We start from the raw sequence: 14612 nt of genomic DNA, 5'->3' as shown, positions 1-14612 counted from the left end.
GAAACCAAATAAATTGAGATACAATTACCTAAATATTACTTTTTTTTAAGGTTCATAAAGCCCAAGTTTAAGACCCTTTTTCCAAGACAAGGGTCAAGTCTAATATTTTGTTCAATTGAGCAACAATTTGGTTGATCATTTGGTGAAAGACTAAGGAGTATTCCATATTGCTAGAGAAAATAATGACACAAGAGAAACAGTTCTTGCCTTTAGACAAACTATACTTTAATTATGGATGGCATAAAAAATGAACATAAGATAGTTTCAAGAGAGAGGATACTAACAGCTGAATGAATTGGGGGAATTCCTGTAGAGGGTGATTTTGAACTGATTGTAAAGAAAATAGAATTCTCAAAGGTACAAGAAAGAAGAAAACTGATATCTGATGTTAGGAATAGACCAAGTAAAGGCATAGTGATAAGAAATGGAAAATACCTATATTGGGAGATAAGCCAAAAATATCAAATACTATAAAATTGTCCATTAACTAGTCAATCATTTAACAAGCAGTTATTAAATGTTTGTTGTTTACCAAGTCCTATGATAAATTCTAGTTATATAAAAATAAAATTTAAATAGATATTGCCTTCAAGGAATTTACATTTTCAAATAGAAAGAATATATGTATTTGTGGCTATTACCTACCAACCTCCAGGATATTCTGCCTTTTTTCTCAATGAAATCATGCTAACTGGGACCAATACAAATTTATGTCATGTCATCTCAACTAGATCTAAATGCACCAAAGCCTTTTTATTCTTTCTTATTTCATCTGTTCAATTCAGTGAACATTCAGTAAAGATGTATTATAAGATATTGTATTGAATGTTTCTAGGAATGAAAAAGATGAAATTAGATATAGATATAGAAAGTGTATAAATTAGTTGAAGTGGTAATAGAGAAGTAAATAAATGACTTCCATACAAAGAAGAGTAAGGTAAGTTATATAAAAGAGTTGCCAGATGATTTAATGTTCCCCCTCTATTCCTCACCTCTGACACCCTAAGGGATAGATAGATTTAAATGGACCTTTAATTGGGTAATAAATTGTGGTCATAAAGTTCATGCACTTTACTCTGTGAAAAAGGTAGAACTATCCTTTGGTCCATATCATGATAGTTCTATATAAAATAAGGCAGACAATTAAAAGTAGCACTCCTCACCTTTTTTCCTTCAGAAAGTGACATTTAGCAAGAAAGGGTAGGGACAAAAAAGACACTGTTAAAATTCAACCAAAGGATTATAATGATGCTGGCCTTCACAGGCTAGAATTATTTTTTAGTGCTGTAACACCTTACTTTGATTGGTTGGCTCCTTTCAGACTCCATTTTAAGGGAAGTTCTTAAGATAGCCATATCTTAATTCCTCTCCCTACTCACTCCTGATTCTCTAGATTTTCTCTACCAGTCACCTGTGGATACCTTCTCCTTTATCTCTTCTGCTTTTCCATGTTGGCTACTTGAGAACAGGATCCTTTTCCTTCAGCTTTTATTTACATTCTCAGAATTTAGCACAGTGCCTGGGGCGTTAGTATAAGTACTGAAATGCTTGTTGATTTGACATAAAGCTCAACAATATAAGGCCATTTAGTATGTCAATTTCAGTCTAGCTATCTCCAAAGGAGATAGATGAGGTCAGTTGGTAGGGAAACCCCTCCCTTCAACATTCTCCTTCACTTCCACAGCTGTAACTCACTGAGAAAAATCAAGATGGCAGAATTAGGTACTTCCCCAACATCCCTGATTATAAAATTGCAAGTATATTTCCTTTACTGAATGTGATAAACTGAAAATCCCTTGCTTAAGTTCAGGCCTTTTCTTAAGCACCTGTGGAAGACAGCAGTTTTTACTTTCCTTCCTTTTGATCTTAGGCTATTGATTTTTCCTCCTTTCTTAAATCCATCCCACTTTTTGCTGTTGAGTGCATTACCACAAAATAGTAACATGTCTCTTTCCTTCTAGCCTTTGCTAAATGACAAACTTGTCTTTGATCTCATCAGCTATCTTCCTCTCTGCCTGTGATTCTTCATAAACTCGGAATGCTACATTGCTGACCTTTTCTTGATAGATCCCATTTCCCATTATATTAGGCCCTGAGTGACCCCCACAGAAACAATGAAAGACTCCCAGTTGACTCCCAGTATTTCCTTTTCAACCTCAGTCCCTCTCCTTGAGATGGGTGGAAAATGCCCCCAAAAAGAACACTATTATTTTTATAAAATGTTAAAATGCTCATTATTTCTATGACTAATGATGTCAACATTAAGTTATTTATGACCAATATACCAACAATTTTAAAGGATGAAAGCACTGTGTTCAATGAAATGACCAAGTGCTATTTAGAGCAAAGCTTCTTAAACGATAGGTCATGACTCCATGGATCACATAACTGAATGTGGGGGTTGCAAAATAATGATTTATTATAAGTAAATACTTGATTTGTATACCCATTTTTATACAGATATGCCCAGGGTTGTGTAAAAAATTTTTGGCCAAAAAAGAGGTCATGAGTGGCAAAAGTTTAAGAAACCTTGATTTAGAGGACTAATGCTCAAGTATTCTAGCAATTTTTAGAAAGAGAAGTGATAGACCCAAGATGCAAAATTAAGAACACAGATTGTGGGATATGATAAACATAGATATGTAGTTTGCTTGACTATGCATATTTATTTTAAGGGTTTTATTTTTGTTTTTTGTTCCTCTAATTTGGAGTAGGAATATGAGATAAAGGCAGAAAAAATGCTTGTTAATAAAAAAGTAAACTAAAAGTTGCATAAAATTATGTTCCCTATGTTAGGAAAATATCATAAATATATACATTTATGTATGTGTATATTATGTATCTATATATATGTATGTGTATGTGTACATACACAGATATATAAAATGGTATATTTACTAAAAATGATGGATCAAGATTAAAAGTATAGTTTAGGTATTAAAAATAAAATGCCAAAGCTGGCCAAATTGTATATAATTCTTCATTTTCTGACATCAGAAAAATGAATATTAAGTTACATGTTTATATATTTTGTGATGTACCTCCATCAACCCTTAGGAAATTAGGCAGTTTTAGTGTGTGCTAATATTTGTGTTCTAACCTAATGGCTTATTTCCTTCACTAAAATGACTCACTCATTTAACTTCATTAGTACATCTGTTTGGAGTTTGTTGAACCTAGAAAAACGACAGATTGTGCTTGTGTTTGTTCATTTGTCCCCAAAGCTAAATGTTTAAATACCTTTTGATAGACTGAGATACCTTAAAGAAAATAGTCAAATAAACAAAAGAGAAAAAATAAATTGCTCTGGGGGCACAAAATACTAATTTGTTGATCAAGGATTGGCACACAGAGACAATGTTTAAAGCCTTTCATTAATGTTTTATATATATATATATATATATGTATGTATGTATTTGTCAAATCTTAGAGTTGGCTGTTACCCAAAACACCAAGTTGTATAAGTGGGGGAAAAAAGAAAATTATTTTATGCTGTTATGTTTGAGGAAAAGGATAAGTTATAAGTAGTTGCCCTACCATGAAGGTTTTCTTTCAGATAACAATGGTTGGAATAAGCTAGTGAACTTGCTTTGCAGATGCTTACTATAGGGAAGAGGTATAATGTTATAATATTCATGCTTCATCCAGAAATTACTCTGTAGGAGGTTTCCAAACTGGAAAGCTCTAATTATCCACTTAACTAAGGCAGTGCAAATTAGCATTATAGGATCGATGCATTGAGCACAAAGGACAGCAGATGTATATATCAAGTAATCTAAATGACCCTTTGCTTTCAGGTTATCTCTTTGATAATGTGGATTAGTTGTCCTGAGTTTGTGGGGGACATTTCACCCCCACAATCAAACAGATTTTCCTCCTCCTTATATTCTTTTGCTTCCCAATGGATAATACCAGTTAGAAGCTTGTGGAAAGACTAGTAACTTTGACTTAATGAGTTTATGGATTTGCAGAATGCAGGCATTCATTAGCACAGTGTTATGTGCAGATGGTCTGCAATTTGTAGATTTTCCAGTTTATAAACAAATCTGCAAAGGCAGACCATCAAAGCCAATTAGATTTTATGCCAGACAGCGGGTTCCTTTTCCAGGGCCATCAGTCATTGTGGTTAGGTGGGTATAAAAGGTATACAACTGACACTCAAAGAGTTTCCCCAAAAAGTGCAGCAAGGTACACTCAGATGGGGAGCTCAACTCCTAAATGCATGAGATCTTGGGTTAAATTTGAATGTTTCAGTGCACAGAACACTATGTTTCAAGAAGGCTCCTTAGAATTTACACATGCATGCATATCTGTGTCAGATACTATATCACAGCCTGCCCAAATACTTTATTTGTCTTCAATACCGCATGAGAGGAAGAGATGTCAGGTGGTATTACTATCACTATGACAGGTGAAAAAATTGGGAAACAGAAAGGCAAAGTATTTCTGTAGAGCCCTAAGCAAGTCTACAGTATGCTGAAAGAATTTGTGGCTCCCTATTCCCCTAGCATCATTATCAGACTGTGTTGTAGTAGTGGATTTCCAACATGATACATGAACTGTTCTATAAATTTGAATTGTTTGTCAACAGCCTTTCCAGGCATCTAGGCAGAATGCTTTATGAACAGTGTTGAATTACTAGCAGCATAAAACCTCAAAAGGGGTGGGATGGGGGAGAAGGCAAGTACTTGGCTGAGTGAAATAAGGTTGGAATCAAAACAAATAAGTCAGTAGGCCAATTAGAAATTTAATAAACATTCTCTTGCTGACATGCTCTCTTCTGTGTTCCTGGGGAGAATATTCTTATAGGCTAATGATGCAGAAAGCAATTGGAGGGGTCAAGGCTATCACTGGTAAATATTAAATGGTGCTTAAATAAATCTTTCTGGCTTCATAATAAAAAAAAAAACAACTATTTACAAATTGTCCTAAGGATTATATTAGAATTCATCCTTATATATCTTTCCACAAAATTCTACTCTCAAAGGACTAACATATTTCAAACTCCTTTTCAATTACTTATTAATGGTGAAATGTTAGCAAAATCTTTTTTTCTTTAACTTCCAGGGACCTTAGTTTTCTCATTTATAAAATGGGATTTTTGGAGGATGATCCTAAAACTTCTTTTCAACTCTTAAAGCCTAAATTAAAGTGGGTCAAAATTCCAGGAAGTAACTGTCACTTTAGGGAGGAAAGGTTGAATCCCTAGGGGCAATTCAGAAAAAAAAAAAAAAATAGTAAGAGGACCTGAAGTCTACAGCAACATAACCCACAACACTCAGGATTAAAACTTCATTATAATAAATAAAATATAAAATATTATAAATAATAATAAAATATAAAATAAAATAAAGCAATATTAAATAAAGGAAAAATAGATAATAACTTTGGTGTAAAAGAATATCTGAATTCATATTCAGAGGAAGATAATGAAGTTAAAAAAAGGCCACTCCTACCCCAAAGAGGAATAGCACATGATTAGAAAGAGTTCTTGGAAGAACCCAAATTGAGATGTTATAAAGGAATAGTTTGATCACTCAGTCAAATAATGTTTATTAAACAGCTGTTACACGCGGGGGATCTCACTAAGACTGTTCTGTTCTCTTATCACAGGTGGACAGACATTCTCCAGGTGAATGAGACCAGGTGAAGATTTTTCAAAAGGTCTATGCGATGGAGTGGGTCAGACCTAGGCCTAAGCTTCAGGAAGTTACATGACCCACAGGAAGTAGACAGCATTGCTGACCACTGGCCAATGGTTACTTCCTTTGCGGTCCATCCAATGAATCCAAATTCACTATTTCTGGCTTGCTAGGCCAGGCACTATGCTGGGAAAGGGGAGCTGAGAGGCTCTGGGTCTACTCAGCTGGAGTGCTGGGGCTTCACTTGCAAGAACCAAATAAATGCTTTCTCTTTGTATCTGAAGATGCCTCTAAGTAATTAATTTGGGTAAGGGGGTCTAGCACCCATCTTACCCAGTTAATGGGGGCTCATCCTGGGATCTGTGACTTCCCAAGAGATGGTTGGGTTGGGTTTTCTCTGACTATCCTTAGGATTAATCCCATCCCTGTGAATTATGGGCCTGAAGAAAGGCATCCAAATAGAAACAGGAGCACAAGTCTCTGAAAAAGAAGAAGCCCAAGGGCAAGTGGCCAGTCAGGTAACTTATGCATGCGTAATCCAGAAGGAAGGAGAAGAAGCAGTCTAGATCAGAGCTGCTCTCCTCAGGGCACTGCCTCTATCCTTGGGCTTCTCTTAGGCAGAAGGAGACTGGGATCAAGGGTTGGTGATCCAAGGTTAAACAGTGCTGCCTAAAAGGGAAGTCCTGATAAATGGCACAGAACCAGGAACACTCTGAATGACTGCTGGGTAAGGAGGAATCCTCTGGGCTTGGGGATCCGAGTCAAGAGGTTCGCTTTGTGTATTACAGGATTTCGAGGCATGAGATTAGAGCTGCTTTCTTCAGAGGGAAAGGGAAAGGAGCAGTCCAGACCAAATCTTCAGAGCAAAAAAAAATCTAAAATATCACCAGAGTGTTCACTTGATAAGATTCTACTGTCTTTCATATGGGGAAGGGATGGTCCTCTTTCATGTAATTTTTGGCTTGTGTATCTTTATGCAGAATGTCTGTGACATGTCTTTTCTGTGAGCTAGGTTTTGTTAGAAAGAAAGGAAGAAAAAAAGAAGAAAAAAGGGCCTGATTTTTTCCTGTAGACTTCAATTCTGGCCAAGCTGGGGTCTGCAGAAAAAGTTAACTAATTTTTGAGAGTAATGATTGGGGAGTTTGGCAATTGGTTATTTCAAGATTGCAAAAGTGCTTAGCACAAAACAAATGCTATATGAGAGTAAACTTCTTTATTGGATTTAATTGCTTCAAATTTAGTAACTTTATATGGGTTTTTAGATGTGACCAACATATAATACTAATGTTGAGATAAATGAATTTTATGTGTGTATAAAATAATTTGGAAGCAAATTTAACTAAATTAAGACCTCCTCGAGGCAGATAGTGCATAGAGTAAAGAGAGTCTATTTCTCTTTCTTCCCCCTTTCCTCATTCCCTGACTGCAGCAGGGACACGTAGACAAAGAGATCAGCAGGAGAGAGAAAATATGCCCACTCAGTTCACTGCAATTTGTCATTTGAGATATGACAGTAAAAGCAGTTTTATACAAATTGTAATCATTTTGCACTGACTTTGGTGGGGGAGGGGAGTGCTGGGCTGCTTTTAAAACAAACAGCCTAGTCCGCAAGTCTTTTCTGATTCATATAGGAAAAAAAATCAAAATCTTATCTGAATCAGGTTTGTTGATGGAGAGAGGTTAAAAGAGAACAAAGAAAGCTGATGTCAATGAAAGAAAGTAAAGTGATAGGAAGTAAAGAGGAATCTTCTTCCAGAATTCCTCTTAAATTATAAATTTGTTAATTCTTGTTGTAATAATCATTGTAATACTTGTTCATTGTTATTTTGTAAGGTTATTATTCCTGAGAAATAACTTAGAGTTACATAGGTCCCAATGATGGAATTTTACTGATAAGTTACAAAATTGTTAATTAGCAACAACTTATAATGAACGATTGGCTTTTACGTCAGGAATGTTGAGCTGAGCTAAAGGCTACCTCCTCAGATATCAAGATGACTTGTAAATTTTGTATGATTAATCTCTTACAATTATATGAGATGATCATTATTAAATGGTATGTGCTAGAATTGTGAGTTTGTTTACTTTAAGACAAGATCTTAGAAATTTGTGTGCAAATATTGAAATGTTACTGCTGGAAATTTAAATCTATATTTGACTTGATTTTGTTTTAAAAAAATAGTTTATTAAAACAAAGTTCTGGTAGCTTACCTTAGTGGATCACATGTTTATATCTCCTAATTAGATAAAGTATGTTGCTTTCTAAAATGTATATTGGATAATTTGTAAAAATTATGACCGATGCTTTAAAATTTTGTCAGCTCTGCTTGACATATGTATAAGTTTTATGAAATTTGGTTCAAAGTTATTTAGATATTAGCTATTTTGTGAATCTTAAAGTTTAAAAAAATAAAAAGGTGATTTTAAAAACAAGGGACAAGAAAGATTGATTTGCAAAAGCAATTGATAGCTTGAATGGGACATTTAGTTAGAATGTCAGAAGGTAAAGTCTTGATTTTTAAAATAACTTTTAATTGGTGTATACATTAAAATTGGAAACAAGTGTAAATTACATGAGATTTTTATCCATTTTTGTGATAGGCTTTGTTATGTTTATTTGGCTATCACTTATGAAAATTGTGAAATTTGCTAATTAAATCACTTGGGGTTACTGTTGTAACATTGAAACTTAAAAATTGTTAGGTATTACATGGGTTATGTAGACAACAGATGATGACAGGAAACAAATTTAGGTTTCAGTCATGTGGGGAATTTGTATTGGCCATTATCTTTGGTAAAAGGAAGATTTATTATAGAAAGGGGCAAGCTCCTAGTGGAACTTACCATTTGCCAAGAGAAAGGAGACACACTATAAGGTTGAGGTTGGGGCATGTCCTTGGCTGGTGGGCTGAGTCATGGTGGGGGGACTTGGCATACTAAAAGAGTTAGCTATAAGAATAGGAGTGGGTTAGAATAGTGGAGTTAGGAGAGACTCCGCATGGAGTGGGGGAAGGGGAAAGAGAAAGATCTGTGGACTTGGAAAGGTGAAAATTTAACTCACTCTTCCTCCCCACTGGGTGTGGCTGCTGCTTAGAAATGAGAGAAAAAACTCCACTCACTAGGGCTCACCCGGCCACCTTCCCCCACACTGATTAAATGCAATTACTTTTAACATTAATTGCTTTATTTAAAGAAATAGCTTACATTTCCATGGTGTTAATAACTGAATATTGGTTTTCATTTTTCAAGTCTATGGCTACTTTAAGGCAAGGTCATTTTTGATGCTGTATCAAAGATTCCACTGTTTAGAAATACAAGAAACTTTAAGAGGTTTGTTAGAACTGCAAGTTCTCTGAAAATGATTATTTTTACCAAAATTTCTATCTCTCTTCAGCAAATTATTTAATATTTATTTAAGTGGTCTCTTTGTTTAATGAATATGATAACAAATATGATCTATAGCTTTCTTGAAGTACCTAGAACAGAATTTTAACCTGATATCCCTGCACTACTGACTGTGTTTTGCAGGTGCATTTGATAGGTTATGTACTATGTTTTGTAAGATTTGTTTATTTTCAGATGGCCCTAAAACCCCTGATTGGTAAAACTTGCTATTGAGATGATATCTCTTGGGACTGTAGCTAATATTGTTTTGAGATTTGAATTTGAATATGATGGCCTGATAGATCATAAGTCAGTAACCCACTGTTCCAGAGAAATGCCATAAATTACTCAAAGGAATGCCTTACAGATGGATGTCTTATCTGGGTAAGAGCTGGGAGGACAATCTTAGCCTCTGCTTAAGGTGGGATCTTTCTGACTCAGTTCTCCAGTTCTGTTTCTTTGCTTCCCATTTAATTATTCCTGTCTAGCTATGAGGTGGAATTGTTACTGCATGATTAGTTGTTAGAACTAAGGATACTTTATCCTGTTCATGTATGTGATCTCATATTGAGGTCCTGAATAATCAGTTTTGACTGATTATATTATGCTATAATCATGTCCCTGTTTTTATCTCTTATGGCAAATTTCTGTAACCAGAGCAAGTGATAAATGGAAGATATAAGGCACAATATAAGATTGCAGCCCAGTTTTGGAGGCTTTTCTGGCTGCTGCTACAAAATCTTTAACTCTCTTGCTTCCTGGGGCAAGAATTTCTTTGTCTGCCAACTTTGTCTATGTTTTGGGCCATTTCCCACCTCCCTTTGCTCACTATGAGAGGAAGCAGACAATCTTAGCATGCCCTGATCAGGTCAAGGTTTTTAGGATTCTGAAAGCTAAATTAATCTTTTGCCTGGGCTTTAGTGGAAGAGCCTTTTTACACTGTACATTGATGGAAGGTGGGACCAGGCCCTAGAGGTCACTGGAACACTCTTCTAGACCTTTTGCTTACTTCTCAAACGAAGTCATTGAGGTGAACCCCCTGCCTTAGAGCTAGCTGCCACAGCTCTTCTAATTGAGGAAACTCCTAAGTTCATCCTGAGCCAATTGTTGGAAATTCGGGCCCCCCATAAATGCTTCTGAGCATTTTTGCCTCTATCAGATCTTTAGAATTGGGGGAAGGAATGAGAGTGAACATCTATACAGACTCCAACATGTTTTGCATGTCTCATGGGGCTATGTGGAAAGAAAGGGGATTTTTAATAGTCAAACACTCCCCCATTAAGTACGCAGGGGAACAATTACTGCAAGCTGTCCATGCACCTCGAGAGGTTTCTATTATGTCTTGTAACCAGAAGGGGGATTCACTTCAGCCCAAGGGAAACAGGCTTGCAGATCAAGCTGCCTGTGCTGCTGCCTGTTTGCCCCGACTATGGCATCTTTAATTCCCTAACTCCTGACTCCTGCATTCCCTCATATAACTCCCAGGCAAGTAAATTCTGAAAGGACTGTTCAAAAGGCTACACATATGCCTCCTTGGCTTCAAACTGCTTTTGGTTTTGTTAACACCAGTACAAATTGAGTAAAAGCCTTCCCACTGTAAGACTAAAGGCTCTAGAGTTTTTGCTCATGTTCTACCCATTGCCCCTGCTCCTTTGAGGAAACAAAAGCAGGACTGGGGGAAGATGTTCTTTGGTATTTATCCTAGGAAAAGTTGTCTGGATGAGAGATATTTATGATAGCCTCATTTCTCTCCCCCTTCCCCCACCCTTCCTCTGGGTGGGGTCCCTGGTTATTAGGAATAATAACCCTGATATTAACTCCACTTTGGTTTATTCTTTTTCTTTTGCTCATATTTACTCCTTGTATTTTTAATCTACTTATGACAATTGTTTCTTCCAGACTCCAAGCCATGAAATTTGAACTACTTGTTCAGCCTGAAATCACTGATAACCTCATTCTGACATTCAGCATTGCAGGATGCTGACACTATCTTTTCTCCCCTCCTCAGTTTGGATCCCACTGGGCAGGGTCGGCTCTATGCCCCTTATCGGCCTGAAGCAGCTCCAGAAGATGAGACCTTCATCACTTTGGCCCAAATGAGCCTGGATCTGTACTACTTGAGGGGGGGATAATGGGAAAATGGCCCTGAGGTTCCCCGGGCCTCCACAGTACTGTAGTTCTATGGCTCCCAGATGCCAGTCTGTTGGTCTGGGATGACTGGGTTTCCAAGACAGACAGTGGGAGTTTGTAGAAGCAGGATCTCTGACTCCTACTCATTGCTTTAAGCAGCAATATCCTGTCACCTGCTTGTTTATGCACTTAATCACTAGAATAGTTTGAGATTTCTTAGCTAAAGTGGTTCCTGAAGTTTCCACTGATGTGCGGAGGTTGATTCTAACTGGGAGAGGGTGGGTTACAGTCAGTAATGAAGAGAGAGATGAGCCTGAAGGCCTAAGTAACTAGGATGTCCTAGTGAAGAAATATGTTAGGACTGATGTGATAGGGAGTGAATAGAACCAGGGGATGACTTCTCAAAACATCTATGAAATGGAGTGGGTCTAAGCTTCAGGTGACCCATAGGAAGTAGACAACATTGCTGACCATTGGGCAATGGTCACTTCCTTTTCAGTCCATCTAATGAACCCAAGTCTTTTGCTATTTAACCAATTCACTATTTCCGGCTTACTAGGCCAGGCACCATGCTGGCAGATGGGAGCTAAGAAGCTCTGGATCTGCTCAGCTAGAGTGCTTGGGCGTCTCCTTGCAAGGATCAAATAAATGCTTCCTGTTTGTATCTGAAGATGCCTCTGAGTAGTCACTTTGAGTAAGGGGGTCCAGCACCCTGTCCTACACATAGGCAAACTGGGATCATGGAGAATTATTATTTTTTAGATGAAACTGAAACTTATTGGGGCAGATAAGTTACTTTTAACAACCTGAAGCTTTTCCAGTTCAACAATCTCCTTATCAATTTTTTAGAATCAATAATGCCCTCAAATGAGGATGGTATCTATTACATACCTTACTTACTTTCCTAGACCCATAAAACTTCCAGAGGACAGAGTTCTTGTCATCTCTACATCACCCACATAACCTAACACAGTGCCTTCTCCTGAATCTTCATGACTAGATTTGAGTTTTTTCAGCAGAGATACTGGACTGGTTTTCCATTTCTTTCTTTAGCTCATTTTACAGATGAGGAAACTGAGGCAATCAAAGATAAGTGGATTATCCAGGATCATAAAGCTAGTAAGTGTCTGAGGCAGATTTAAACACAGGAAAATAAACCTGACTCTAGATGTGGAACTTTGTCCACTGCATCACCTAGTTGCCCTGTGCAGGGTAGATCTCAATAAGTACATTTGAATTAGTGAATCTTTTGCTTAAAATTAGTGAGCATAAGTAAACTTTAAAACTTATGGGAGAAGAAGTTTTGGGTCTTCATAAGAGACCCTACAAACATTTATTAAGTTCTTACTATATGCCATTGCATAAAGATTTCTAAAAGTTCACATATTTCCCTGGGGGGTAGTACATATTAATTTTTGTATAGTCAGAGTGAATGTACAAGTCTTGTAAAAAATGTTGTTCTAACAGATTTTATTATTCTATTGTCACACTCCTTTTTTTGTTACTGTTTAGGCCAAAACCAGTATTGCCCAATTTGACCACACCTTATTTTCCAGAGGCAGATCTGATAATTCATTAGCTACAAAAATGCCAAAGGCATCTAAGGCCAAACAAAATTGTTTTTCAAGCAGTAGCTACTCAGTAAATATTTGTTGAAAGAATAGACAGACAAATGAATTTTCTACCTAACACTGGTATACAGGCATGTCTATTAGGTGACATGGTGCTAATGGGCATACATTCAGTGAAAAAATATATTTTATACATTCATTTAGCAAATATGTACTGAATGCCACCTTGATACTCTTTCTTTCATGTTCAGGAAAATTGTACATTATTGTGAATATGTGAATACACATAAACATTACAGAAAAAAATCTTACAGATTACTTAGATGCCATTTGTTATTTCTAGATCATTTAAAAGAAACACTGTACCAGAATTTTTTTTTTTATTTATTTTTTTAAGGCCTATTCCTGGTTATCCACAAACTTCACAAAATTTACTTTTATTCCCCCAAAATCAAGTTGTACTGGATTTTTTAAGCAGTATTTAAATCTATAGAAAAATACAGATACTTGCTTAAATCATTCATTCATTCAACAAATATGTATTGGATGATTACTAAAATTCACATCTACATCCAAATGAAAAAGATTTGTCATGATTAAGGATATTCAAAAGAAAATGCCACAGGGCTTAAAGGTAAATATAAAAGAAGTGCTTAAACTCAATAAGTATTTGTTGAATGAATGAAATCTGTTTTAGCAATAGTAGTAGCACTGGAAGAAATGTATAGTTTCCCTAGGTAATAATTTGAAGAGAATAACATTCTTTTTATGTAGAAGTAAAACATATGCTGTTTGACAAAATCAGTTATACTTTATGATAATTTAAAGCCTTTTGTTCTGGCATGAATTTATAATTAACTTAAGATACTTAATGAAAAAAATAGACTAAATAGATGCCTTCATTTGTGTCTCTTTGAAAGCAGTGACTCCTTTTGTTAGTTCTAGTGAGGTTTCTCTTTCCTTTCTTTTCTCTCCTCTTCTTTCTTCTCTTTCACACAAATATTTACACACACACACACACACACACACACACACACACACACACACACGGAAAAACTCAATGTCAGCCCTGTTAGAGAAGCAGCAAGCACCAGAGACCAAGGATTTTTCAATAGTTGTTAAATTGAGAAGCTGTCCCTGTGAGTTCTGTGATGGCATTAAAACTGCCTTACTATTACTCTATCATGTCTGTCTTGTGGACATATGAAAGGGTAGAATTATTAGAAGTATGGAATAAGTAGGAAAGGCTATTGCTCTAGCCAGGTGATTTAATTAAGGTAGCCAACCTTTGTGCCTCAAGACAATTTAGATTGTTCACAAAGAGAGAATAAGACCCAAATAAGCAAGGATGTCCCTGCTTTGTCTCAGTTTCCTAAGAAGAAATTTTAGCCAGGAAGTTGATGGAGTTGTGTGTTTATGAGATTCTTCCTTAGGTCTTTATAAACCAGTTGGGATCATCTGTGCATGGAAAGGGGTCAATGATATCATAATTGCTGGGTCTGTAATGACAAGCCCAGTCAGAGACATTTTTGGCCATATTTATTATAGTTTTAAAATAGTAGTCCAGTATCTTAAATATGAATTTTGATTTAATAGTAGCAACAGCAGTAGTAACACTAGAACACTGTATTTATATAATATCCTGCCCTAGACACTTACTAGTTCTGTAGCACTGGGGAACTCAGTTAACCTTTCAACTTCAGTATGGAGATAATTATAGCATATAACAGCAACCATTGTTGTGCTACAGTTCCTTTTTAATGCCCTGACCCAGTTTCCCTAATTATCAGTTATTCTTTCTCAGTTATTCTTTTTTCTCAGTTTACTCAGGCTATAACCCCTCCCTCTTAATCATTCGAATGCTTGATAGGATAAAGGTCTTATA

At 36.2% G+C, this 14612-nt stretch overlaps 1 protein-coding gene across 1 annotated transcript in view; it reads right to left on the bottom strand.

Annotated features, from left to right (window-relative positions):
* Positions 1-14612, bottom strand: part of UNC5D (unc-5 netrin receptor D) — a 790136-nt gene that overhangs the window by 161061 nt on the left and 614463 nt on the right. The window lies entirely within an intron of this gene.

This window comes from Antechinus flavipes, chromosome 2 (assembly GCF_016432865.1).
Source record: "Antechinus flavipes isolate AdamAnt ecotype Samford, QLD, Australia chromosome 2, AdamAnt_v2, whole genome shotgun sequence".
Taxonomy (NCBI): Eukaryota; Metazoa; Chordata; class Mammalia; order Dasyuromorphia; family Dasyuridae; genus Antechinus; species Antechinus flavipes.
This window is presented reverse-complemented; position numbering and strand designations above follow the sequence as displayed.